Raw genomic sequence first — 25,527 nt, 5'->3', positions numbered from 1 at the left:
TGTGTGTGTGTGTGTGTGTGTGTGTGTGTGTGTGTGTGTGTGTGTGTGTGTGTGTGTGTGTGAGAGAGAGAGAGAGAGAGAGAGAGAGAGAGAGAGAGAGAGAGAGAGAGAGAGAGAGAGAGAGAGAGAGAGAGAGAGAGAGAGAGATGTGTGTGTGTGTGTGTGTGTGTGTGTGTGTGTGTGTGTGTGTGTGTGTGTGTGTGTGTGTGTGTGTGTGTGTGTGTGTGGTGAATGAGCCTCTGCAGCATATAAAATAAAAAGGTTTCATTTCCAGCAGTAAAATGTTAAAATAATGAGCAGCAATGCAGGAGAACTGCCTATACGGGTTAATGACTCGTCAGCAGAATGAACCCAGTATTTACACACAGACTACCATACATCACATCTGTTATACCGTAGCCAAACACAACCCCTAAAACTAACCCTTATAAAAACCTGGGTAGCATTTTTTAACAAGACATTATTTAATCTATTATGCAATTGTATGTATACACATGTTTGTTTTTATATTACAGCCGAATCCCTGAAAATACTCAAGAAACAGCTGAAAACTCTGAAAGCTCACTTCTGCATCCTGCTGACAACAATAATCATAAAATGACTGCTTGGTGTATTCCTCATTTGTAAGTCGCTTTGGATAAAAGCGTCTGCAAAATGAATTAATGTAAATGTATATAATTATATTGTTATATCACAACAGTAGCCAATCCTAAACCCATTTCAATCATGACAACTCTCTGAATAGTTTTAGCATGTTATTGAGTATGCCAATGTTCATGTATTTGGTGTTGGTGGAGTAGATCTGCTACGCTGCGGCTGCATAAATATACATACATAATAGGGCTGTGTATTGGCAAGAATCTGGCGATACGATACGCATCACGATACATGGGTCACGATTCAATATATTGCAATATATTTCGATACTGTGCATAAGGCGATATATTGGGATTTTTTAAAAGTAAAATATATTAAAAATATTTAAAAAAAAAAGACATGATGTGCATAAAAGTCAAAGAAGTTTACTTTAGGTAAACAATTCAGTACACAGAAAATCAAACTGCCAGTTTGGGCTTGTGGTTTACAGGTTCTTAGTGAGCAAATGTTTATATGCTCAAGTAGGCCATAATAAAAGAAAATAGGTACATAGCCCCTGTCACAATACAAAACAACAACGTGAACTGGACGAAAATGAATGAAAGTGGATGAAAGTGAACAAAATAAATGTGTCATATTGAAATCAAGTTTTATGTGATAAAAGATTTTAAAAGAACTGGACGCGCGAATGAGGCGAACCGCGCCGCACTAAACGCCTCGTGCCGCAGGACCTCCAGACGCGCGTAAACGCGTCTTTGCATTGACTTAACATTGCAATCACTCGCGCCAGATGCTCTCTTCGCGTTTGATGTGAACGATGCACGCGATTACATTTAGAAATAGACAAGCTTTGTTTCCAAATGCACCAAGCAAAGATATCCTTTCAGTTGTATAAACTTTTATAAAACCAGCCAATATAATCACAATAAACACATCCAAAATGAAATATTTAACATATAGGCTTTATAACAACTGCACAACGTCTAATTTGTAAACAAAATGATTTACGCACTAAATCCAGCATAAACTCCGGCACAATTTGCATATGTTTAAACTCTCAAGACAGACGTCACATCCCGAACCTCACAGCAATTGGCTGCCGACTGCGTTTTTCGCTTGATATTTGTATAAAGGAACTGCCCAACTTTTTGACGCTCTCGGTCGCTCTCAACGCATTCTCCGGTCCGCTGTCAATCCTAAAATGTCCAGTGGACACGCACCGTTATAGGCGAGCCTGGCGAGGACACTAGTGGTGCGTCTCAGCATAGCTATCTAGTGGTAGGGATTTAAACAACATAAACGTGAACCACTGTCTTACCATGAATATTTTTGGACGTAAAAAAAAAAAAAAAAAATCGATATTGCGTTTTTGAAAATCGATACAGTATTGCAAAATAAAATATCGCGATACTCAAGTGTATCGATTTTTTCTTACACCCCTAATACATAAAAACCATAGCAGGTCTAGGCAGGTGGAGCTGGGGGAAGTGGAGGGGTTCAGATTGGCGTTCAGATAACTCTGATGGCGTATAACAGGACTAGCTTACAGCAAAGAATTATACACACTTTTTAAATGTTGAGCAAGCAATCATATTGGCTGCGGGATCAGCAGAGACCAATCAGCTTGTGCCATGCGCTAATGATGTCATTACGTGTAAGACCTGTCAGTCTGTGCAATCTACAGTTTCATGACTGGATATATATTTGTTACAAAACATTTTTAGCCCCTTTATCAACTCTTTCCCCGCCATTGATGGAAATTTCCATAATTTATATTGTTATATGTACAGAAGAGTACAGAATCTCCTGATCAAAACACAGGCGAAGAAGAAGCAGAAACAAGAAATAGCATTTGTAAGCAGATTGATACGTAAAATAACACAATCATCAACATTAAACAGCATATAAATCAAAAACTGCCTAATAAATGAAATGTCGACCCAGGACGAGCTACAGGAGTGTTAAAGGACTCGGTTTACTTCATCGTTCTGAATCTGAACTGCACATAGGCTGCGTCCCAGTTCGCCTACTTATACTACGCCCTAAAAGTATGTACTCTTTTTGAGAAGTGTGTAGCAAAAGAGTAGGCAAGCTTTGGGACAGACTACTTCGCCATCTTTATCGGACGGATCTGTCGCGTGCATCCTGTCACCGTAAACTGCCCTGTCAATCATCTTGTCACAGTTAAAATCCTCCATTCAATCTAATTTAATCTCTTACTGTTTTAAATGTAGTTGCACGTTCATCTGCCAGTCGTGGGTCTTTCATGAGGAGACTCCTCATGTGTTTGCAATTTGAATATAATGATGCATTTAAAAAGTGTCTAAACGTATCTTTACAAAAGTTCACAATGCTTATGCAGATGCAATATAATGTAGACAACATTGAATAAATATATTTTCATCAGGTTAGATACTGATAATTAATCACTCAAACCCCTTTATCTAAACCTCTCTACATAACCGCCGGACTCACGCGTCCTCCATGTCTGTAGTTTTTTAACACTTTTCACTCGTGTTTGTAGTTCTAACCGAATCCTCATCCAACGCGCGATGGGTTGTGGGCAATATTAGCCGTTAGAGTGCGCATCGATCTGCACTTCGGATTCTGACCGAAGATTCTTCGGAAATAGTAGACCATCCGGGTATTTTTGGAACACTCATTTCAACATACTACTATTTGGGATGTACTAATTCTATTTTCGAATACTATTTAGGACAGATAGTATACGAATTGCGACGCTCCAATAGTCTTTGCCAAAAACATATTTTTCACTGCTTTTTGCTCAAATCGAGTAGGCCCACATTCAAGTAGGCAGTTGCATAAATAGACATACATAAAATTAGGCATAAGATCCATAAAATCAATTAGGCAGTTTATATAAAAAAGAATGCATGAAGTTAGAATAAAGCAAGTTTTTTGTTTAAAACTGGAGGCTCTGTTCTTTCTTTTGATATATTGCTCAGATATTCAACAAAAATCCTGGGGGTCATGAAATTCTTGTGAAAATAATCACAAATGCTGGCGGTGGCTGGCAACTTAAAAAAAAAAATGCTGGTTAAGACATTTTCCACACACAAAGGCTACACTTATTAGCTATTAAGGTCTATTATGCTCAGCTTCTAGTTTCTGTGTTCTTTTCATCTAAGCCTCCAGATGGACTGTAGGGTCTGTGTCTCCTGTGGCCCTCGGTAGGGTGCACACCTTTACACTGTCAACAGAAGAGCCTGTGTGTGTCCTGTCTCATGTGCCTTCATGGACGAGCGCCTGGCAGCGTCTGCTCTTGTGGTTTACCAGCGTCAACAGAGGTAATATGATGGAAAAATTTATCTTGTGTGGGTAACACATGGATCGATCCATGATCTATTCTAAAGGACAAAACTGAAAACATTTCCTGCAATTCATCAATTAATGCTACTTACTTATTTATGTTAGGAAAATCTGCCTCGGTTTTAAAAAAATAAAGGTACTTCAAATGTCCTTTGCAGCACCATAAAGTTGTGTGATCTAGATCAAGGATTAAACACCGTTTTCAACTAAAAACGTAAAACTTTTCATGCGTTTTGGCTGTTCATTTACACGACAACAGCATTCTGGGTGCCTGAAACTGCAAACTTTTGAAAAAGTGCAAGTTTTTGACAACGGTCTCCGTGTAAACAACAAAACGTACTCGGTTACTAACGTAACCTCAGTTCCCTGAGAGTAGGGAACGGGTATTGCGTAGCTAATACGCAGTGGGGAAACTCCTCGAGAAATATTGAAGCCTATCAGAGCCTGCCAGAATGGGCGGGGCTTATGACTATAAAAAGCCCATATTTCGGCATGATATCAGGTTTAAATCGACTGAAACGACAAACTCTTGACAGATTGCAATAGTGCGGCAGGCTACGCAATACTCGTTCCCTACTCTCAGGGAACCGAGGTTACATTAGTAACCGAGTACGTTCCCTTTTTAGAACGGTCACCGTATTGCGTAGCTAATACGCCTAGGGGGGACGCAATGTAACACACCACACTATTAGCAACTGGCTGAATACACTGGAGCCTAGGGAAGCACCCCGAAGCTCACAGAAACAAGCCATAATAAAAATCCCAACATAAGTGACAGTAACCGGACCTGAGTCGGGTTTCATGAATAAGGGGGCTGGAGCACCTGAACCAGGCTAGCTCTATAACATGAGTCCCAGGACAATTGTGCTTATGGACAGTAATATGTTAGACTGATAATACCGGACACCGTCGGGTCTAATTATCAGACTCGAGCCTTCAGACAAGGAACCTCCATGTTATAAAATCTCACAAATGTGGACGGCGAGGACCAGCCGGCCACCGCACAAATGTCTTGAATTGGTACACCATTAGACCAGGCCCACGAAGAGGCCATGCCTAGAGGCGTATGCTAGAGAGATGGCGTCCACTATCCATCTAGATAGTCTCTGCTTTGTGACCGGAGACCCATTGGTGTGGCCACTGAAGCAAACAAAGAGCTGTACTGACTGCCTAAATAGTGCAGAACGCTCCAGGTAAATATTTAGAGCTCTGACGGGACAGAGCAAATTAGCCTCCCCGTCGTTCTCCGAGGGTGGAAGAGCTGATAATGTAATAACCTTTGCTCTGAACGGAGGTGAGAGCACTTTAGGGATGTCAATTTTCACAAATTCCTATGATCGATCGTCATTTAAATTAACGATCAATTAATCGATTAATCATTAGCCGTAATACTGCGATATGCGTCTACTGCAGTGGCTATGGCCAACAGCATGACAGGGTGTGCAAATGCTGCTCAGAACGCTATAATCCTCACCAAATCAATGAGAATGGTTTTAAATATAAATAAAGGGCTAATAGGATTGTAAAATGTTTCGATGTGATTGATAATTAAATTAATTATTTAATAATCAAATATAACTACTAATACAATGTGTCACCAACGCCGCCTCATATGCGCTTAGAATGTGTGACGCGCTCTTCCTGGAACAACTACACACGCTGAATGAATCTGCTACCGTTTCAACTGGAGCACTTTGCTAGCACGTTATTTATCTAAAAGAAACGCATCCTATATGAGATTAATCAGATATATTAAAAATAAACATAATATTACAAATTATATCTGCACAAAATGACGCAAATTCATGCACAAGTGAACTTGAATTAAGTTAACGTTACGTGCTATTCATTCAGAACTACTCATGTTGTGGACGCGCGCTTCCTGGAGCAACGCGACACGGCAACTAAACCCAAATAATTCACAATGTTTTATTACAATATTGTTCTCTTTATAATGTTATGTAATATTACAGTCCCAATAGTCATTATTAGTCGTGCACTGCCGTTTGAGCTGCGCGCGCTGAAGCTGACGCTTTACTACAGAGTTAATTCTTAACCAAATGCATCCAATATGAGATAAATCAGATATAGATAGGCCTACACAAAATTAAAAGTATTACAACTTACATTTGCACAAAACAAAAGGCTGCTAATGCACACGCAAACTTATAGTCATGATGAAGGTGTAAAATTGTCCCAAACATAACTCCGGCGCGCTCGCTTTACATGTTTCGCGGTTGAGCAGCGCACACGCGCATGAAGACCTGCTTAATCGATGATCGATAAGTTTTATCGATTAAATGTATTATCGACAATTAATCGATCGTCGATTAATCGTTGACATCCCTAGTACATATCCATGCCTTGGCTTGAGTGTGACTCTGGAGTCATCAACCCCAAACTCCAAGCAGGAAGGGCTCACGGAGAGCACCTGCAGATCTCCCACTCGCTTAACTGATGCCAGAGCCAGTAGGAGAGCAGTTTTAAGCGAAAGTGGCTCAAGATAAGCCGGCTGCAGCGGCTCAAACCGTGGAGAGGTCCCAAGCCGGTATAGAAGTGGGCCTGGGGGGTTTCATCCTCCTGGCTCCTTTGGGAAAACAAACGACGAGGTCATTTCTCCCCAGTGATTGGCCAGCTACAGGAGCATGATAGGCTTCTATGGCTGCCACATACACTTTGAGCGTGGATGGGGAGCGACCCGCATCCAACAGCTCTTGTAGGAAGGAGAGTACCACTGATACTTCGCATGACTGGGGTTCGAAGTCCCTAGCTGTGCACCAGCCGGTGAACATTGACCACTTTAGGGCATAGAGGCATCTAGTAGACGGAGCTCTAGCCTCAGTGAAAGTATTCAAGACCTTCTCAGGGAGGTCCCCGGATACCCATTGAGGGCCCACACATGGAGGGCCCACAAGTCGGGGTGAGGAAGCCAAAGACTGCTTGTTTCCATGGTGAAGGCTTCAGAGGAGACAGAGACGTGAAGTGTCGCTGAAGGAGATCAAATCTGATATCATGGTGAAATATAGGGCGCGCAGTCGCCTGATTGGTTTGCGCGTCAGAGGCGCTTCGCCATAGGGTGTGCAGTTGCTGCAGCACAGCCAATGGGCGAGCTAGACGCTCTGCTGTGCTCGCTGTGCAGCTGCTTAAATTTTTCTCTAGGAAAGGAGTTTCCCCACTGTGTATTAGCTACGCAATAAGAAGTGACCGCTCTCGAAAGGGAAACGATAATTTCTGGAGACTATGACGTCATGCATATGCGTAGTACGTGTTTAGTCTATAGTGTTTCATCGCCATCTAATGGCCTGGCAGCAGAATATAGCAATTTTGGTCGTTTATGCGGATCCGTGTGAATGGGGAACGTTTTGATAATGGTATCGTCTGTTCGTGGAAAACTCAAAGGGAAAACTTCTCCGTTTTAAGCATATCGTTGTCTAGTTTGAATATGAATCAGTTTGAATATTTTGGAAGTGAAATATGAAAGGTGAATATGGATTATTGAATTTTTTTATAATGAAAGTGTGTTTGAAATGTTTTGAATTTAAATATTCACAGCTTAAATATTCAACCATGCTGAATTTCAGCCCATAAAAATGCAAGCCCTAAAAATACAATGCATTAAAATGCAAGCATGGTTTTATGCAAAAGTAGTGCAATTCAACAGCCTTTTTTGTTTCAAAAACATTTGGCATTATTTTACTTCCATATTTTACGAACTGTTCACTGAAAGGTTCCAGAATAGTTCTTCAGTTGCATCACTGTGAAAATCCCCTTATGGAACCTTTATTTTGAAGGGTGTACTGTTACTGTTACCAAATGTATCATCTCATCAACCTGTTCCCCTCTTTATATGAAACGCAAGGGTCACTATGGCATTCACATTGACAGCAGTTTGCAGAAACACAAAGTCATTCATGTCCAAAGAGAGTTTGACTTAGCAACATGAGGAGCTGAGACAGTTGGCGATATCACAAAGTTAACTTCATTCAACTCAATACATGAACTACCAATGGGAGTGCAGACACTGAAGCTCACATGATCACCCACGTCACACAGATGGACAACACAGCCAAGCATCAAGACCTACTGGAGACCGCAGGTACACTGACTGAAACATGAATCATTGAGACCTCCTTCTGACAAAACTGTTACTGAAAGTCTGTCATTTGCCATATAACGGCGCAACAGTGGTGCGAATTCAAGGTTGTTAGCAGCATTGGTAGAATCCAGCATAATATGAATCCTTATTTATCTTTTAGGTTTATTTTTTATTTTTTAAATACTGATAATGCATTCATTTTCTGGTAGGGTTGGAGACGAAAATCAATTCCAGTTCTGGATTTCAAATACATTTGTACTATTTTTGGGGTACAAATTAAAGGGATTTTACTCTGAACCATCCCTTTAATATCACTATGATAGAATTTCGCCAAAACAGGTAGATGCCAACATGGGCAGGTGGCATGAGTCCACCTCTCCTCATCAAAAACCAAATAATAAGCTAAAATAAACAAGACAATTACTACTCTTCTTTCTTCCTTGTGTACTACTATTCCTGAAACTTGGATATTGCAAAAAATATTAGAAAAAGCAAATATTGTTGGCATGAGAATTGCATCTGTAAACCATTTTGGATAAAAGTGTTTGCTCAATGACCAATTTTAAGTGTGTGTGTTTGACTTTGTATGTGTATGTGTGTGTGTGTGTGTGTGTGTGTGTGTGTGTGTGTGTGTGTGTGTGTGTGTGTGTGTGTGTGTGTGTGTGTGTGTGTGTGTGTGTGCGTGCATGTCTAAATAGATAATCCCTCCTTACCTAAAATCTGAACTGTGCTTTGGATTCAAAGTATAAAGTACCACACCCCATGAAACATAATTTTGTGAATATACCAAACTGTTTGGTAACATGTATATTATGATTTTTATACAACAAATGTAATATAAAAATATCTGGGGAAAATAAGTGTCTGGTAGTTAACAAATTGTCTTTGATCAACAGCTTTACATTATATGTAAATATGAATGGATGGGTGCATTTGTAGGGTGCCATCCTGAAAACTGTAAAGATATTACAGTTATATCAAAATTGGTCGGTTTTTTGAGCATCCAGCCCAATACAGCAAAACTGGCTCATGGCGTGAATTGTAGGTAGGAGGTTCTGTTTGTCCGACCAATTGAAGACATTGGCAGTGCCGGAAAAACTTGTGTGAAAAGTAATTCTTTTAGCATTTTGTGATGCTATAGAGGCACAGAAATCACACACGCCAAGGTCTACTAAACAATTTCTTGAGCCGAATGAAGTTTAAATGTTTTTTTTTTTTAAACAGTGATGCACTCTGTAAATGCAAACCAAAAGCCACACAACACATAGCCAATTTTACAGACTGTTAATTGCTCTGAAGTCCTCATAGAATCACCTTAATTTATGACTTTGTGTAGGAACATCCAATTAGCTGTAAAAAAAATGGCATTTTGGATTCGGCCAGCCACGTCTAGTGCATAATAAAAGAGTTAGGATAACATTTTATTAGCTTTCCCTGCCAACAAAATACGCAATTGCCTTAGACACATAAACTGCATGTGTTAATTTGAACTTCTGTGGAATATTACATTATAACACACTGTATGTAATACCCTGGCACAGAATGTGAGAATTCATCAAAGCAAACTTCTCAGTAAATGAACACATGAAAAAATTTACTATATTTATGAACTGCTCTCTTTGGATTTGAGCAGTGCTTCTTGGGTACAACACTTCAAAATGAAATGATTCGTTCACATTAAACAAGGTCTTTATGTCACTTTGAACGTGGGTTTTACAAAGGTCCACCTCAGCTGGTCATGGCCATGTGTGACACACGCTGACATTGCTCCAGGTTGGAGACGGCGTGTCTTTGATGTGTGCTAATGAATGGAGTTTGGCACCTCAACCAGAGCCCTGCAGTTCCCCGAAGAAACCATGAACAGCCACTAAGGCAAAACATGTCTGGAAAAACATGGACTAAGAGGGAATAATTACGTTGCTGAAATATGAGCCATAAATCAAGGTGCCTTGAGGGAGGTTGTGAACTTCAAACCAAAGGATGTGGTGCATTAAAACACAGACATATTAACACACATATGCAAGACAGGGATTTTCACATGGGCTCACCAAATACAGATGGCCATTATTGTACACAAGCGTGCATGTGTCAAAACTGAGACTCTGAGCCACATATTTCATAAAAGCGGAATTTTTAAATGCCAGTGCATGCAGGTGTGAGCCGGCTCATGAATGTTTTTATACTCTATTCACAGCATGTGTACTCTTTGAGGCTTTAAATTTTACACTCACTGCTTCAAACTTAAAGCAGAAACGTACAGATGCAGGTAATGGCTTAAATTTCCATCCTCTAATAAATTGGAGCACAAGACTTTCCTCCCTCTAAAATATTTTTATGCGTTTGGTCACTGTTGGTGCACAATAACTTAAATTTATGAACGTCATTATGTCATTGGCTGCGTTGTAAAAAAGTGGTCAGAATATGCGTAAATATTCTTAATGGCCTCAATATTGTATACAGTTAGTAGACACTACAGAGCTCTAATTATATGTCCTGGTACAGCGAACAGGGTAAACCACAACATAGTTCACCCAAAAATTCTGAGCACAAAATTCTGTCATCATTTACTATTTTTTTACCCACATTCTTTTCAATCAATTTCAAGTCATTGAGGTCTAAATTAATGGGACTGTTTTGGACCCCATTAACTTTCATTGTATTTTCAAAAAGCTTAAACAATCTTCAAAGTATCTCTTTTTAAACCATCAACATGTTAATATAGTTAGCTATTTAATAACACAGTCATTTGTAAATAACTATATTGCCCCCTTTGAGTACTTGGATGCACGATATATCGGCCACCATATCGGTATCAGCCGACATATATTAATTTTTAATGTTATCGTTATCGGCCCAATAAGAAAATCTGGCTGATATATTAAAGCCGATAAATAATGGATTATTTCCTTCAGCTGAGACACTTCAGATGCAAGCTGTTTGCCGTGATGGTTTTGAATTGCTTGAAATATGATTGGAATCACTTTAAAAAAGGAAAATACAGTCAAATGCAACATGCACAAACAAGTCTGTCATATAGGCTACATACAATTATAATGAGAATATTATAATTGTGTGCTTGGTACAGCGATTTTAATGGTGAGACTTGTTTTTGTAATCAGACTCTCAAAAATTATATCAAAATTTGGATTTATAGGCCAATATATTGGTTATCGGCTTTCAAATATAACAAATTATCGGTTCGGCCAAGATTTTCATATCGGTGCATTCCTAGTACTTACTTAACATCTGCATTTGAGTTCTTACATAAAAAGTATGTCTGATACTGCAGCAACGACTGCCCAGCCAACAGGGAACGTTCGCCGAACTTTAGCTAACGTTCTCTCAAAGTTTTTACAGTAACATTAATAGAACTAATAGAATTATCTGGTTTTTAATAATGTTCTAAAAACATGGTATTCATACATCATTCATGGGACTTTTTTCTTAAATGTTTTAGTTAAATGTTCGTCTAACAGTTTTTAAATGTTACGACTTGTTTCGGAACTTTCAGAGAACATTCAAAAGTAACAATCCCATAACATTTGATGAATAATAAAATGGGATGTTTCCTATATAATACATTTGCAATGGCAATTTTGAATGGTGGGAGAACATTAAAAAAAACAACGTTTTCATGTTCTTAGACTATTTTTGTTTGCTGGCTATTCCTATAATCAAATTTCTCACTTTAGATCAGAAATTTTTAGAGGCTTAATTCCAAAACCAGGGCTTTGAATGATCACTTTGCATTCATAAAGAGTTAAATTGTTGGTATTATATAAGTGCTGACACAGATGACAACTGCTTTGAATATGAACCAGACAATGGTGCCGTTATATTGAGCAGATTCTGTTGGTTGACCCAAGAAGTGGAAAGGTCACGGCTGTAGTCACCTTTTAGTGCCTGAGGCAACGAGTGTGGGTCAGAGGTCACGTCTAATTGAGATTGTGGCCAGGTACTCACACATACTCAACACATAGTTGGCTAAATTACATCTTTGTTTACTACTGTGTGGATTGTGTTTGAGTTAGACGTATTAAGCGCATGCTCTTTTCTTAAAAAAGGTTTAACTTCTTTATAGAAAAACAAAACAGAACTGCTCAGATTTTCACTCATGAGAATAGTTTTTAATAATCATTAAATGTATGTTAAAATTGTAACTTATAAATATGTCATATAAACTAGTGCTGTCAAATCGATTAATCGTGATTTATCGCATCTAAAAGTTTGTATATATACATATACAGTACACACACATACAGTACATATACTGTATAACATTTATATATATATATACATACATACTTACACATATTATATACTTACAAACTTTTCTTATATGTGATTAATCGCGATTAATCGATTTGACAGCACTAATATAACCATACAATACATATTTTTATAGAAATACTTAATTCTGCTTAAAATAAACAAGAATGTCTGGACAGTTTTTAACTCATAAGCATGTCATCTGTTATGTCTTAACCCAACATATTTCTCTAATAAGCCGGATGTAAACAGTTTTTAAAATTCCGAATGGTTCGAGTCACTTTCTTTGTTCTTTCTGGCATCTCCACCAACTGTTGTATGTTTCCTTTTCTCTATTTCTCACCATCTTTCTCACAAATAATCAATCCAAATGCACTGCGGATGCGGCAGCCGTAACATATTAACACCGGCCCATACAGCCTGCCAGCGCATATGGAGAACACTTCTACACAACTTATGCATGAATTATGAATGTCCTCTCCATGAATTATGCCAGCTGCAGTGAGCTTCACTATTCACTGTAAAAAAAGACTGTAAATTTACAGGAAACGGTCTGTATTTTTTAACAGAATTTTGTCGTTTTGTCATTATACAGTGAATACCTGTTATTTTACAGATATTTTTTGTAATTTAAAGGTCCACTATTAAATTTACAGGTAATTGCTTTTATTTTGGTTTTACATTAATTTTACGTTTTTTTAAAGGAAATTCTCTGTAATTTTATAGGGTTATGTGTAATTTTACATACAAAATTAAGTAATATTTTACAGATTATTTCTGTGGAATTAGAAAACAAATAAAATAAGGTATAACTGCAGAAATTAGCAGTCACTAAACATGTTTTCCTTAAAGATTATTAAGCATGTGGGGGTTAAAGTGAGTTTTAAGATTTGTACACACATTAGGCAAGCCTATTTAATTATTTAGTCTTTTAATTTTGTCTTGCAAATAGATGTTCATTTTGATCATCATTTGTAGGCTATTTGCCCGAAAATGTCATTTAGGCCTATATTTTATGTCTTTTATGAATCGTTTTTCCAAATCTGCGTGGCTTTGTGTGCGTTTGTATGTATGTATGTGTGTGTGTGTGTGTGTGTGTGTGCCCGCGCGCGCGCGCGCAGATTCAAATTATCCGCCATTACGTTTCGTTGCTGCTAGTCCCGCCCACAACAGTTAGCTACCTACAGATCTGTCTCTGTCGTCGATCTGTGTCAAGGGCAAGCGGGAGATTTGAAGTTTCAGTCTACGCTCGTGAAGTAGTCGTGGATTGTGATCACAGTGGATCAAAGCTATAATCGTATTCGACAGAAGCAACCAGCCGTGAGCAGGAGCGCTGAACACATATTAGTTGTTTGTAGTCTGGGTGTCAGTCAGTCTAGAAATAACGCGCCCTTTTTCAGTGAGCCTGGTTCGTCGTCACAGCGGACCTCATCCCGACCGATCAACGGCTGAGGTAAGAGTCTCATACTACATGTGTGTACGATATTTTATATTACATTTGTGTTAAGTGGTTAGACAGTTTCCATGCTAACGTTAGCATTCTTAAATGATGTTCAGTTATAACTGGGTCAGGGCAAAACACTGAAAATGCAGCATGCGTTTTTTAATTATCGATCTGTGTTAAGAAAGATCAGTTGAACCCAACCCACATCTCTACTTGTTAACTTAAAGACCTAAAACAATCTTTAGTAGACTTGTTATTCATATTAAAGTCCATAATTGTGTATAAAATCTTCGTTATGATAGTCAGTAACATTAAACCAATAAATGGCGGGATATTTTGAAACACTGTCTGGAAGCTGAAAACTTTTCTCTTAAAAAACATACTTTATTTTACTATAATAAAATTGTAGTAAACACGTTTTTAGCTGATTTTTTACCATTGTAATAGCCACAGTTTTACTAAAAATAGGCCTACTAGGTGTGCAGCTAGGTCACAGTAAATCATATTCATTTAACATTACTTTCTATAAATGTAACTTAGCTAAAATCACATGGCAGCTCAAAATATTACTGTTAGCCTTTCCAGCTCAGCTTCAAGATCATAGTCATTTGAGTCTTTGCATTGTCCCAATGGAACATATTCTGACATGTGTAAATCTAATACTGAGTTTTAAAATAACTTGTGTGTGTGTGTGTGTGTGTGTGTGTGTGTGTGTGTGTGTGTGTGTGTGTGATTTCAGGTCACGTGGAAAGCAGATGATCATGGCAAACAAGGTATGGGAAGAATTCATTAAAACATAAAAATCATAACGGTTCTGATTCCATATGTTCATAACAGTCTTCTGATTCCATATGATTGCACTAAAAGTATGCACAAGGTTTGGATTTGCTACAGCAAGATTACGATTGTGTTAGATTCCACCCATCTTTCTTTCTTTTTTTATTTTTTTTTAACTACCCACTAAGCAAAATTATGTCTGAAAGACTTCTTTTCAATGTCTTTGTTACAAAAATCAAAGGTTGAAATGCCGTCCACTGAGGAGCCAGAATGAAAGTTATGACGTCTTTTTTTGACGTGTTCTGCACGTCCGATATAGACGTTCATCGAACCTTCGTACAAGGTTAAAACTAGTTCAGATGTGGCCATTGTGGACATATTTCAACATCATTTATGGTCTCATTTAGACATAATTACTTTGATTATTGCTGTCAGATGATCTTAGTGAGAATGAACAGAGGTTTAGATGTTGATATTCGTTTAATTTGAAGTGTCACCATTGTGGCGATCCGTGTTTGCTTTAGTTGGGCTCTTGGTCACCGTTCCTTTTATTTGAGCTTTTCTTTGGCTGCTGTAACAGTGTGTTTGTGTAACACAATTGTTGTGGCAGGGAAAGCCTAGAAAAAGTATGAGGTGTTATCAGTTCAATGTTGATGATGACATAATTATCACAAAATGGGCCTTTAATATTGTGTTTAAAGTTTTGTGTTTATATTTGCCATTAATAACCAACAACCTTTTGGAACTGCATTATTGGTGAAGGTGTATTTATTTGAAGGTGTGTAAAAAGCATGTGCACATTATGTTTTGAGCAAGAGTATCATACAGTCACACACAGACATCAAGATTTTGGATATGAATCACAACAACGGTGACAACCAAAAAAAGCTTGGGAATTAAGGATGAGTTTTGTACTATGAAAGCTACCCATCATGCATTGCAGCATGAAGCTTTTTTTTAAATTGTCACCATTGTTGGAAATCATATGCACAATCTTGATGTCTGTGTGTGACTGTATGATACTCTTGCTCAAAACATGTGCACATGCTTTTTATACACCTTCAAATAAGGGATCATTTTAATGTTTTTGGCACCAATAATGCAGTTCCAAAAGGTTGTTGGTTATTAATGGCAAATATAAACACAAAACTTTAAACACAATATTAAAGGCCCATTTTGTGATAATTATGTCATCATCAACACCTCATACTTTTTCTAGGCTTTCTCTGCCACAACAATTGTGTTACACAAACACACTGTTACAGCAGCCAAAGAAAAGTTAAAATAAAAGGAACGGTGACCAAGAGCCCAACTAAAGCAAACACGGATCGCCACAATGGTGACACTTCAAATTAAACGAATATCAACATCTAAACCTCTGTTCATTCTCACTAAGATCATCTGACAGCAATAATCAAAGTAATTATGTCTAAATGAGACCATAAATGATGTTGAAATATGTCCACAATGGCCACATCTGAACTAGTTTTAACCTTGTACGAAGGTTCGATGAACGTCTATATCGGACGTGCAGAACACGTCAAAAAAAGACGTCATAACTTTCATTCTGGCTCCTCAGTGGACGGCATTTCAACCTTTGATTTTTGTAACAAAGACATTGAAAAGAAGTCTTTCGGACATCATTTTGCTTAGTGGGGCTCTGTCATTTAGAAACATGACTTTTCCTATCACTACTATCTTAATGACACATATCTCTACCTTTTAATCCAGCTAGATGATCTGACGGTTGCTGCTCGCATCTCAGCCTACCTGATGGAAAATTCTTGCTGGATGAATGACCTTCACCTTCAACTCAACCTTGCCAAGACAGAACTGCTTATGGTTCAGCTTTCAGCCAAAACATACTTGCTGCGATCCTGCTGATTTGCCTTATCATTAGGAGGATCAGGCCCTTCCTATCGGAGCTACACAACTCTCTTGTTCTATCCAGACTGGGCTATTGTAATGCTCTCCTGGCAGCTCTTCCAGTGTCAGTCAAACCTCTGCAACTGATCCAGATGCTGCAGCAAGAGTTGTCTTTAAAGGTAGCCCTATGCCTAAACTCACTGCTTCAGATCTGTGTGTCTCCAGAAGCTTGTGCTCTGCAAGTGAACGGCGCCTTGTGGTGCCATCATCCCAAAGAGACACAAAACCACTTTCACTGACATTTACCTGGACTGTTTCCTGGTGGTGGAATGACCGGCGCAACGCAACACATTTTCAAGAAACTGCTAAAGATCCATCTTTTTCATAAACACTTCACCCAATAATACTAAATCTTTGTAAAAAAAAAACAACAAAAAAACACCTTTCTATGTGTACTGTGCTTGACTAACTGGGACTTGTCACTGCACTTGTTGCTTTTTATTATCTTTAATTATTATCTTAATTGGTTAGTCACTTTGGATAAAATGTAATTGTAAATGTTAAAATAAGTTATACTGTAAAGGTATACGGTAATTGCTTTTTATTGTGGATATTTTTACATGTTCTAAATTATATACTAAGCTTCTATTTCCTATCAATCACTTATCTTGATGTTTAGTGTTTGTTCAATTACTAATACTGTAAATATGCAGGTAATTTGTACTCATACATTTAGTTAATTTAAAAGAAATTGGCTGTAAATTTGCTATTATTAAGTACTTAATTAGAGATGTTGTGAAATTGGATCTGTACAAATAAAAAATAAAACTGTAAATTTACAAACATTTGTATTTGAATTTATGTACTTGTGTGCATTTTTTATACATAATTTCATTGTTATTTTACACATAAAAACTATATTAAAAGAAAATTACTGTAGATAGACAGCATTATTATATAAAATAATTTTATAAAACCTTAAATTTACAGTATTTAATTGTTTTAAAGGTGTATATGACTTTTTAAAACATTAAAAATCCCAATAATTACATAAGATTTAATGTAATATTAAAGATATAATCTGTTATTTAATTATGGAAAATTACTGTATTTTAACGAGATTGTTTTTTGCCGTTATTTTACGGTAATTTTCTGGCGCCCCAGCTGCCGGAATAATACCGTTTTTTTACAGGTTTTTTTTTTACAGTGTTGTATTACCTGCTCAGTTTCCTATATCAGGTGCTACATGTACATCATGAGCTGTGTGGGGAAAAATGGCTCCAGAAGTTAGACAAAAATCTTCATAATTTACTTTTATTTATTATTCTAAAAAGATGAAATGCTTTCTTCTTCGGCTACACTCTTAAAAGGAGGGGGTTTCACAGTGATGCCATAAAAGTACCTTTTGTTTTATTCCCCAAAGAACCTTCCAGAGAACAGTTTGTATTTATTTCTCAGTGTGAAGAACATTTTAATAATCTGAAGAACTCTTTTCCATTGTTAACCCTCTGGGCTTCTTCATAATTGGGTCACACTTAGCTTCCTCCCGCCCGAAAACGGGCGAAGCCTTAAAATTGTACTTAACTTTGTCCTAGGATAACCAATCAAATATTGTTTTGTTCTATAATGTTTTCTGATTATTATATAGAATTTTTAGAATTTTTTATGATACTTTGCATTAATTATGTAATTTTTATGAGCTATTTTTTCCATTAGAATTAATATATATATTTTTATTTTTTTTATTTTATTTTATTTTTCAATAAATGCAACATTTCACATCAAATTAGAGTGCAGGCCTAAAAAAAAAAATATTTCAAGTGAGAAGAGCGCCACCTAGTGGCTTCAAAATGTATTAATTTGTGTCATGTCCTATAACCGCCCATAGGCGGCCTATAGCTTTTTTATTTATTTATTTGATTTATTCCCATTCGGAAAGAAAACAATTTATTACTAATCAACCACTGAATGGAACAACACAAGTTATATATCATTTTAAAGCTTAGAATCTCAGCTTTTTAATGCATCTAATTAAATGTATTAATTCCTAACGAGTGCTGAGTAATCCCTCTAAAACCAAGTGTACCGCCAGCAGGCGCCACCTAGCTGCGAAAATATTTATTACCATATTTTTCAAAAATCTTGCCTTGATAAACACAAAGTTGATGTCATTTGAAAGCTTAGAGTCTGAACTTTACAGTGAATGTATCCACTTTGAAAAACTCTTAAGTATTGCTGAGTTATTTGTTGATACATAGAATTTCTCTTTTTTTCATAATCTATAAAATAATGTACTGCAATGTGTCAAAAACATCATACAGCTCATGAAACATTCTCAGATAATTGAAAATGGCACTTCATTTTTTACAGCATATTATTACAATTAAAATGAGCCCAAAATTAACATAATCTATTGCTTTTATGACAAGATATTCTTCATGGAGAAAAAATTGCCCATGAGGGGGTGTGAAAGACTGTACAAAAAGGCTATCTCTTTTCAAAATGCTGTAATTTTTGATTCCTTTATCCAAAAATTATTATTTTTTTATCCAGATGCAGCTAACATGTAGGGGGACTTCACTAAAAAAGAATTTTCCTCCTACCTTATTTCCTTCCTGAGTTATTCCATGACAAATATGAAAGATATGCAAAATCATAATAAAAATTATATATATATATTGTCTTTTATCCACCGTTTCTTGGCGGGACAATGTCCAAATGTAATGTAATTTATATTTTCAAAAAATTTAAAAAGAGTTCTTTCAAACGATACCTACCTTTTGACTCTCCTTGCTATAGTTTTGGAGTTATTATGATTATATCATTTTTATATAGTTTGGGGCAAAATTTGCTGTTTCAGTCTTACCAGTTCATTTCTCTGTGTGTGTGTGTGTGTTTGTGTGTGTGGGTGTGTGTGTGTGGGGGGGAGGGTGTCTTTTTTACACTCTTGATGTTCTAGAGTGTCACCCCTTCATTGCTGTACACTTTTTTTCAGCACAGTGGCTGATCTGTAGCTTGTACCACCAAAAGTTTCTCTGAGTTTTCCTATTTTTTCGTATTTCCCATTCATTTCCTATGTCGCCCGTTTTCGGGCGGGAGGAAGCTAAGTGTGACTTTTTTTTTTACGACCCTTTAACATATCAGAATCATCTCCTTGATTTTTTTGTGTGTTCATATAGGTAATAAAAGAAAAGTCACCAAGTTTCACCCCCATCCGATGAAGCAAAAAAATTAAACAATTCGAAACGTTCAAGTTTTCGCCCGTTTTCGGGCGAAGAAGCCCAGAGGGTTAAGAAACTTGTGTGCATTGAAAAGTTTCAATGCATGTTAAAGGTTCTTCATGGAAGCATAAATGCCAATTAAGAAGCTTTATTTGCAAGAGTGTTGGGTTAGGTTTGTGCTTATGGTAAGGTTAGGGTAATTATATGTGTGTTCACAGTATATGTTGATGGAGAAGCAGAGACAGTGAGAAGTCGAGAGACAGACAGCGTTCTCTGCCTGAAGGAACTATCATTCACAAAAAGCTGAGAACAATGAGAAACTGAGGGAGGTGCAGTTAAAGTATTTAAATACAGTGCTTCCTCTCTCTCTCTCTCTTTCTCTCTGTCAATCACACACAAACACTGCAATGTGTTTAAGAAAACTAGGCTAGACCAACAACGCCAGCCTGACAGGTGAGACGAGCAGAGCTCAAGACATTGCGCCGACAGATTGACTGATGATCTATGAAACACACACACACTTATGCGCTAGTTATTGTTCCTCACAAACACAATTTAAAAGAAATGTTCAGTTTACAAGGCGTGTTTATCACTTACAGCGGACTGTCGAACATGATGCATTACTGATGGGCTTTATTTATGAACATGTCTACATTTAAAGTCAGCTCAACGTTAATGATAAGGGTTTCAGGGCTTGACTTTTAATGTAAATCACATCGTCAAAAAATATTGTTTAGGAAATGTAGTCGTATAACCTTTGAGATAATGACGCGTGTAAGCCTGGATGACTTGTCTAATTGACCATAATGTACATGTAAACTACTGGTGGTTAATACCGTTTTATGCCATTTTGTGGACAAAATGTTAAATTCTTGATGATATATTCCTCTATTTTACTTGGATCTTTTCAGTGTGCATATAAACCACAGCAACGCGAGGAATGCACATACCTGATTTTATATGTATGTAAATACAACTGTGGTGACCAAAGTTTTGTTAAGTAAAAGTTGGTTTTAAGCAGGTCTAAATATATACATTTCTGGAGAGTCCCTGCACAACTTCTGAAAGTGTGTGTTAGCCAAATAAATGCTGACGAAAACCCATGAAACCCAGAAGTTACAGCAGCGCACATCACAGCAGGCCGTGACAAGAACGAGTCTGAGAGCGAAGACCTACTTCATGCTTTTGGAGATCATTAAATATGTGGCTGGTACATGATAATAAGACATTGCTTAGTCTGCACTCTTAAAAATAAAATGTATCCTAAAAGTACCTTTTCTTCATATTAGTGTTTTTTTCTGGGAACTTTAGAGCACTAGTACATGGATGATTTTCTAAAGAACTAAAGAATAAAAAGTTGGACTGACTGCCATTGGATAATTGCCATCCTCATTTTCAAGAGCCTAGGGGAAGATTTCACTGCTCACATGTGAAAACTTGGGAGACTTACTGGAGATTGCAATTATGAATCATTATGTATTATTGTATTATACAGTAAGAGAGAGCACCCTGCTAACAAAAATATGTTCTGAGAACGTTCCCATTAAGTTATCAGAACCATTATTTCTGAATGTTCAAAAAAGAAAAATATTTAATGTTTTAAAAATGTTTTTTTCCTGGTTATATGAATGTTAAAGGGAACATTCTATTTTAGCATACTGCACAAACATTAATGGGATTGATCCTTTTAAATGTTGTCTGAATGTTCTGAAACAAGTAGTATCATTTAAAAAACGTTAACTGAGCGTTTCAGGTAAAAATGTTCCATGAACGATGTACGTGCTAAATTATTACTAAAGACCAGAACTTTGAACAAATGTTTTGTTACTAGAAGAATGTTTGTTCAACTTTAGAACGCTCCTGTTAGCTGTGTATGTGAATAGCAGAGTTAAAAAAATTGGTCTTGGAAGAATTTGAGTTATTTTGGCAAATCTGAGAACAGTTTGGGCCATTTTGTAGGTCTCTTTTCAAAATTACATTTGTTAAAAACATCTGACACACAGGAGCAAAATTTCCTTTGGCCTCCGTTTATCTCTTTGTTGTCTAGGACAAAACTGAAATTTAAAAGCGATCTCAATTCTGATCTTTCCATCTGAATGAACGGCTATAGAGTAGCTCTTTCCTGACCTCCCTGTACAAACACATGACATATTTCCAGTAAGGAAGCTACAGCAATCCCAACACAAACATTTTATCACTTATGATATTCAAAACAGCTGATTTTAATATTTCCATTGCATTTGGATAATTACCCAGTTTAAGGTGTTTACGTAACCTTCAACAACGTTATTGACAAGGTCCCATCTGTGATATCAGTGCATCTATTTATCAAAAAATAACAACCCTTATCACTCTGATTGGCTTGTTTAAAAGGCTGTCAAGCAAAGAAATATATATATTAAATTATAACAGCCACCCAGAAGAATCAAACACAAATCTGTCTGTGCATGTGAGACTATGATTAGGAATATTGCGTCATTACAGTCAAATCGAAACACAGCGTTCATCAGAAGCCTATTGTTAGTGGATATAGTAAGTGTGTGTAAAGGTTAAACAACCATTTGACAAAATTAAAAGAGAAACAGCGCTTGTTTTGATAAGGATATGCCAACACAATCGTTTCATAACAAATCTTCATGTCTTCAGATTTCTTTTCTGACCAGATCTTCAGTGATACACCATGTGAACAAGTCACCTCAAACACATGGCATAAAAAAGCACAACACTCTTTGTGATATTCCTGTCCTAAAATAATGCCTTCATCAGATCGCCTGAATTGTTGCATTCAATTGAAATGCTTTAAGGCAGAGAAACCCTTTTAGCAACATGTTTAGTGTACTGGTGAAATTCTGAGAACTGCAGTAGTCTGTCATTTCCTAGCATCAGGTTGAAGCCGTTTCTGTCTGAACTCGATGATCCTGATAAGAAGACGCCGCCAGCTCGCCTCATTGAGATGTCACATCCAGTTGAGTGACAAAAAATTACAGACTCACAACCAAAGGCAAACTCATGAAACCAGTCATTGAAAAGGACATTTTTTTGCTGTGTCTTCCAATACCTCTAATCTTGTCTTAAATTCAAACTCGCCAAAACTATCACACTCAAACTGTAAGCAGGAATTGCACACATTTATTCCTGCTCTAACATGTCTTTCTCATTCACCGTCTCTTTCGCTTTTATGAGCTGTACGCTGGGGGGAAACGCTGGGAATCGAAAGAAAACTCTTCTAAGACTTGTTTTACTGTGTGTTGTGTTGAAGCGCTGTGGAGATCAGGCTTACCTGATCTGGTGATCCTGACGGAGGTCTGGAGTGAAGGGTTGAACTGAGCGAACGAGAGCGGCTCAGTTGACTTGTGTAAGTCAGATGTGTCTCTCTGTGTGAATAAAGGAGCCTGTTGCTTTCTGCCTTTTCTCTTTCGCTCCCCCCTCTCACTCACTCACTCTACCTCCTCATTCGCTCTCTGGCATTCTTGCCCTCCCTCTTTCAATCAAACTTTCTCTGCCATGCATGTCTTCTTTACAACAGTTGTTGTCTTGCGTACGGTATCCGTCTCTACTTTTCTCTTTCCCTCAGAACATCACGATACTCTTTGATTCATAAATACAGCCCTGGTCACGTGACGCGATACTTCAAATATACAGGGCTTTTTTTAGAAACCACAGAATGCCTTTAGGGATGGAAAATCATGGCCAGAAAGCTTAAGTTTCCCTCTCTCTGCCCCCCCTCTCTGCTGTATCCGTCTATATGTCTCCCCCTATAGCATCTCTCTCCAGCCCTTTCTTCTGGGTGTCAGTTTCTACATCCCATTATCCTTCCATCTCCTTCTGCTTTTCCTCGACAAACTGCTTGCTCTGCTTTTCTCTTCCCCCTAATTATATCCCCCCGTCGACTCTCATGCCATCATGGTCTCTTAAGCCTATTGTCCTCCTTTAGATCATACTTTTCTTTTTTATACATTTCAGGTTCACAACTAGACAGCTTTTCTATATCCTTAAAAAATCTCTTATGTCATTATTTCCACTTAAAGAATTACACTCTTAAAACTAAAGGTTCCAAAAATGTTTTTTTCACATTGATGCCACACTGTAAACCCTAAAGGCCTGTTCACACCGGGACGAATTTCGCGTGCCATATTCGCCGACGTTTAACGCCTCGTAACTAAACAAAGGGCGCCAATGTGAGTGTGCACACCGACGCGAAAAACGCCACGCGTAAAAGCGTCATTTTTTTAAAAATGCCTCAGGTTCGTTTTTTTGGTTTTGACGCGCCACGTCAAAAACTATCCGACCAATGAGATTGGCGCTTTTGCTCACGTGTCTGGAGCTTCTGAAGTTACAGTAAAACACAACTTGGGGGCGCTCAAACACAAAACGGTCTTGCCGAGCACACATACGTAACGGCGAAGAAGATATATGCCGAGTAGCGTCTAAACACTTCTGGGAAGAAATAAGACGAGGAAGATGCAAGGCAAGATGAATGTAGAGCTGCTGGTCTCGTTGGTGTCGGAACATAAAGAACTATGACAAACGCGACAGCGACTACAAAAATCTCGATAAAAGAGAACTGTTATGGAGTGGTATTAAGCGCCATCTAATGTCAGGGAATGAATTTGCATGTTCACTCGGCTCAACGTCAGCGAAAATCGTTTGGGTGTGAACACAAAAAACGCGTTGAAAAACGCTGGCGAATAACGCGCGCCGATATTCGTCCCGGTGTGTACAGGCCTTAACACTCAAAATAATTAATTGGTTAGAGTAGGGCCAATTAATAACTTTTGGAGTATTTAGAAATTTATTTTTCTTTTGAGTTCAATAAACTGACACATTTTAAGTAATCTGAATTGTATCATTGTTTTGAGTTTTATGAACTTCTTTCTTTTAATTTAGACAAACTTAAATTTAACTGAAACTGGCCTGGGATTTCTATTTCCAAACAATTATCATGACAAGAGGAACATGAGCTTAGTTTGAGAACAGATATAGCCTATGTTAAGTGTTTTATATAGCTGTACTCCTTCAGAAAGTGATGCTATGCTAATGCTATCAAAGCATTGTGTTACTAATTAGCATGGTAGCATTCATTGCAATAGCAGCTCCTGTTGTAAATTTAGGTAGGGCAGATTCTGAGTCTTAGCGCTAGTTAATAAACATTTTTTAAGCTTCATATCTAATCGCTGAACACATCAGACACACTTTTGGCAGAATTCAGAATTCAGAATTGTTATTCAGCCTGAGGGTGGCGCTCTAATGATGATTGACAGACTTTAGTATCAAGACAAACGCATTGAATGCAGTCTAAGGCCCCGTCCACACTACTGCGTTTTCGTTTAGAAACGGAGAATTAAAACGAATACGATCTCCGTCCACACCAGCGTTTTAGCTGCGTATTAGAATTGATCTCCGTCCACATTAAAACGACTGAAAACGCGGATCACGTGACTATTCACCAACACTGGGCATGCGCGTGCCGGTGTAAACATAGAGACTTTCAGACATAGACTGTAAAAAAATGCTTTCAAACATCAAGATGTCATTTATTAATATGTATTTGTGTCAAAATTACATATTTTCCTATTCTATTTTGCCTGGAAACGCTTCCAACACGTGTCGCATGAAAAATAGGCGTCGGTTCTATTTATAACATATGCACGCGTTTACCGCGCGAGCCGCGCCTGAGACGCGGCAGTTTATTACTGTAAGAAACTGTTCCAGCGGGTGAAGTTTACTGAATATTACCTGTGTACTCCATGACTGATGACACCCAATCATAGAGCCGAGTGTGAGCCTCTGCGTCATCGTTTCTAAAGTCCTCCGTTTTGACCCGTCCACACTAAAACGCCCTCCGGAGATTCAAAACGAAAAACGGGTCGGCAGCGTTTCTAAACTTCTCCGTTTTGGGTCTCCGTTTTTGCCGTTTTAGTGTGGAC

At 37.7% G+C, this 25,527-nt stretch overlaps 1 long non-coding RNA gene across 1 annotated transcript; it reads left to right on the top strand.

The window, feature by feature from the left end:
* Positions 1 to 13,449: 13,449 nt before the first annotated feature.
* On the top strand, positions 13,450 to 17,221 carry LOC308686490. Its single transcript, XR_014029606.1, has 3 exons — positions 13,450 to 13,745; positions 14,476 to 14,509; positions 16,245 to 17,221. It is a non-coding gene; the product is annotated as an uncharacterized lncRNA (long non-coding RNA).
* Positions 17,222 to 25,527: the final 8,306 nt, after the last annotated feature.

The sequence above is a fragment of the Scardinius erythrophthalmus genome, assembly GCF_964197995.2.
Source record: "Scardinius erythrophthalmus genome assembly, contig: HAP1_SCAFFOLD_317, whole genome shotgun sequence".
In the NCBI taxonomy this organism is placed as follows: Eukaryota; Metazoa; Chordata; class Actinopteri; order Cypriniformes; family Leuciscidae; genus Scardinius; species Scardinius erythrophthalmus.
Note: the sequence above shows the minus strand (reverse complement) of the source record. Positions and strands in the feature narration are given on the sequence as shown.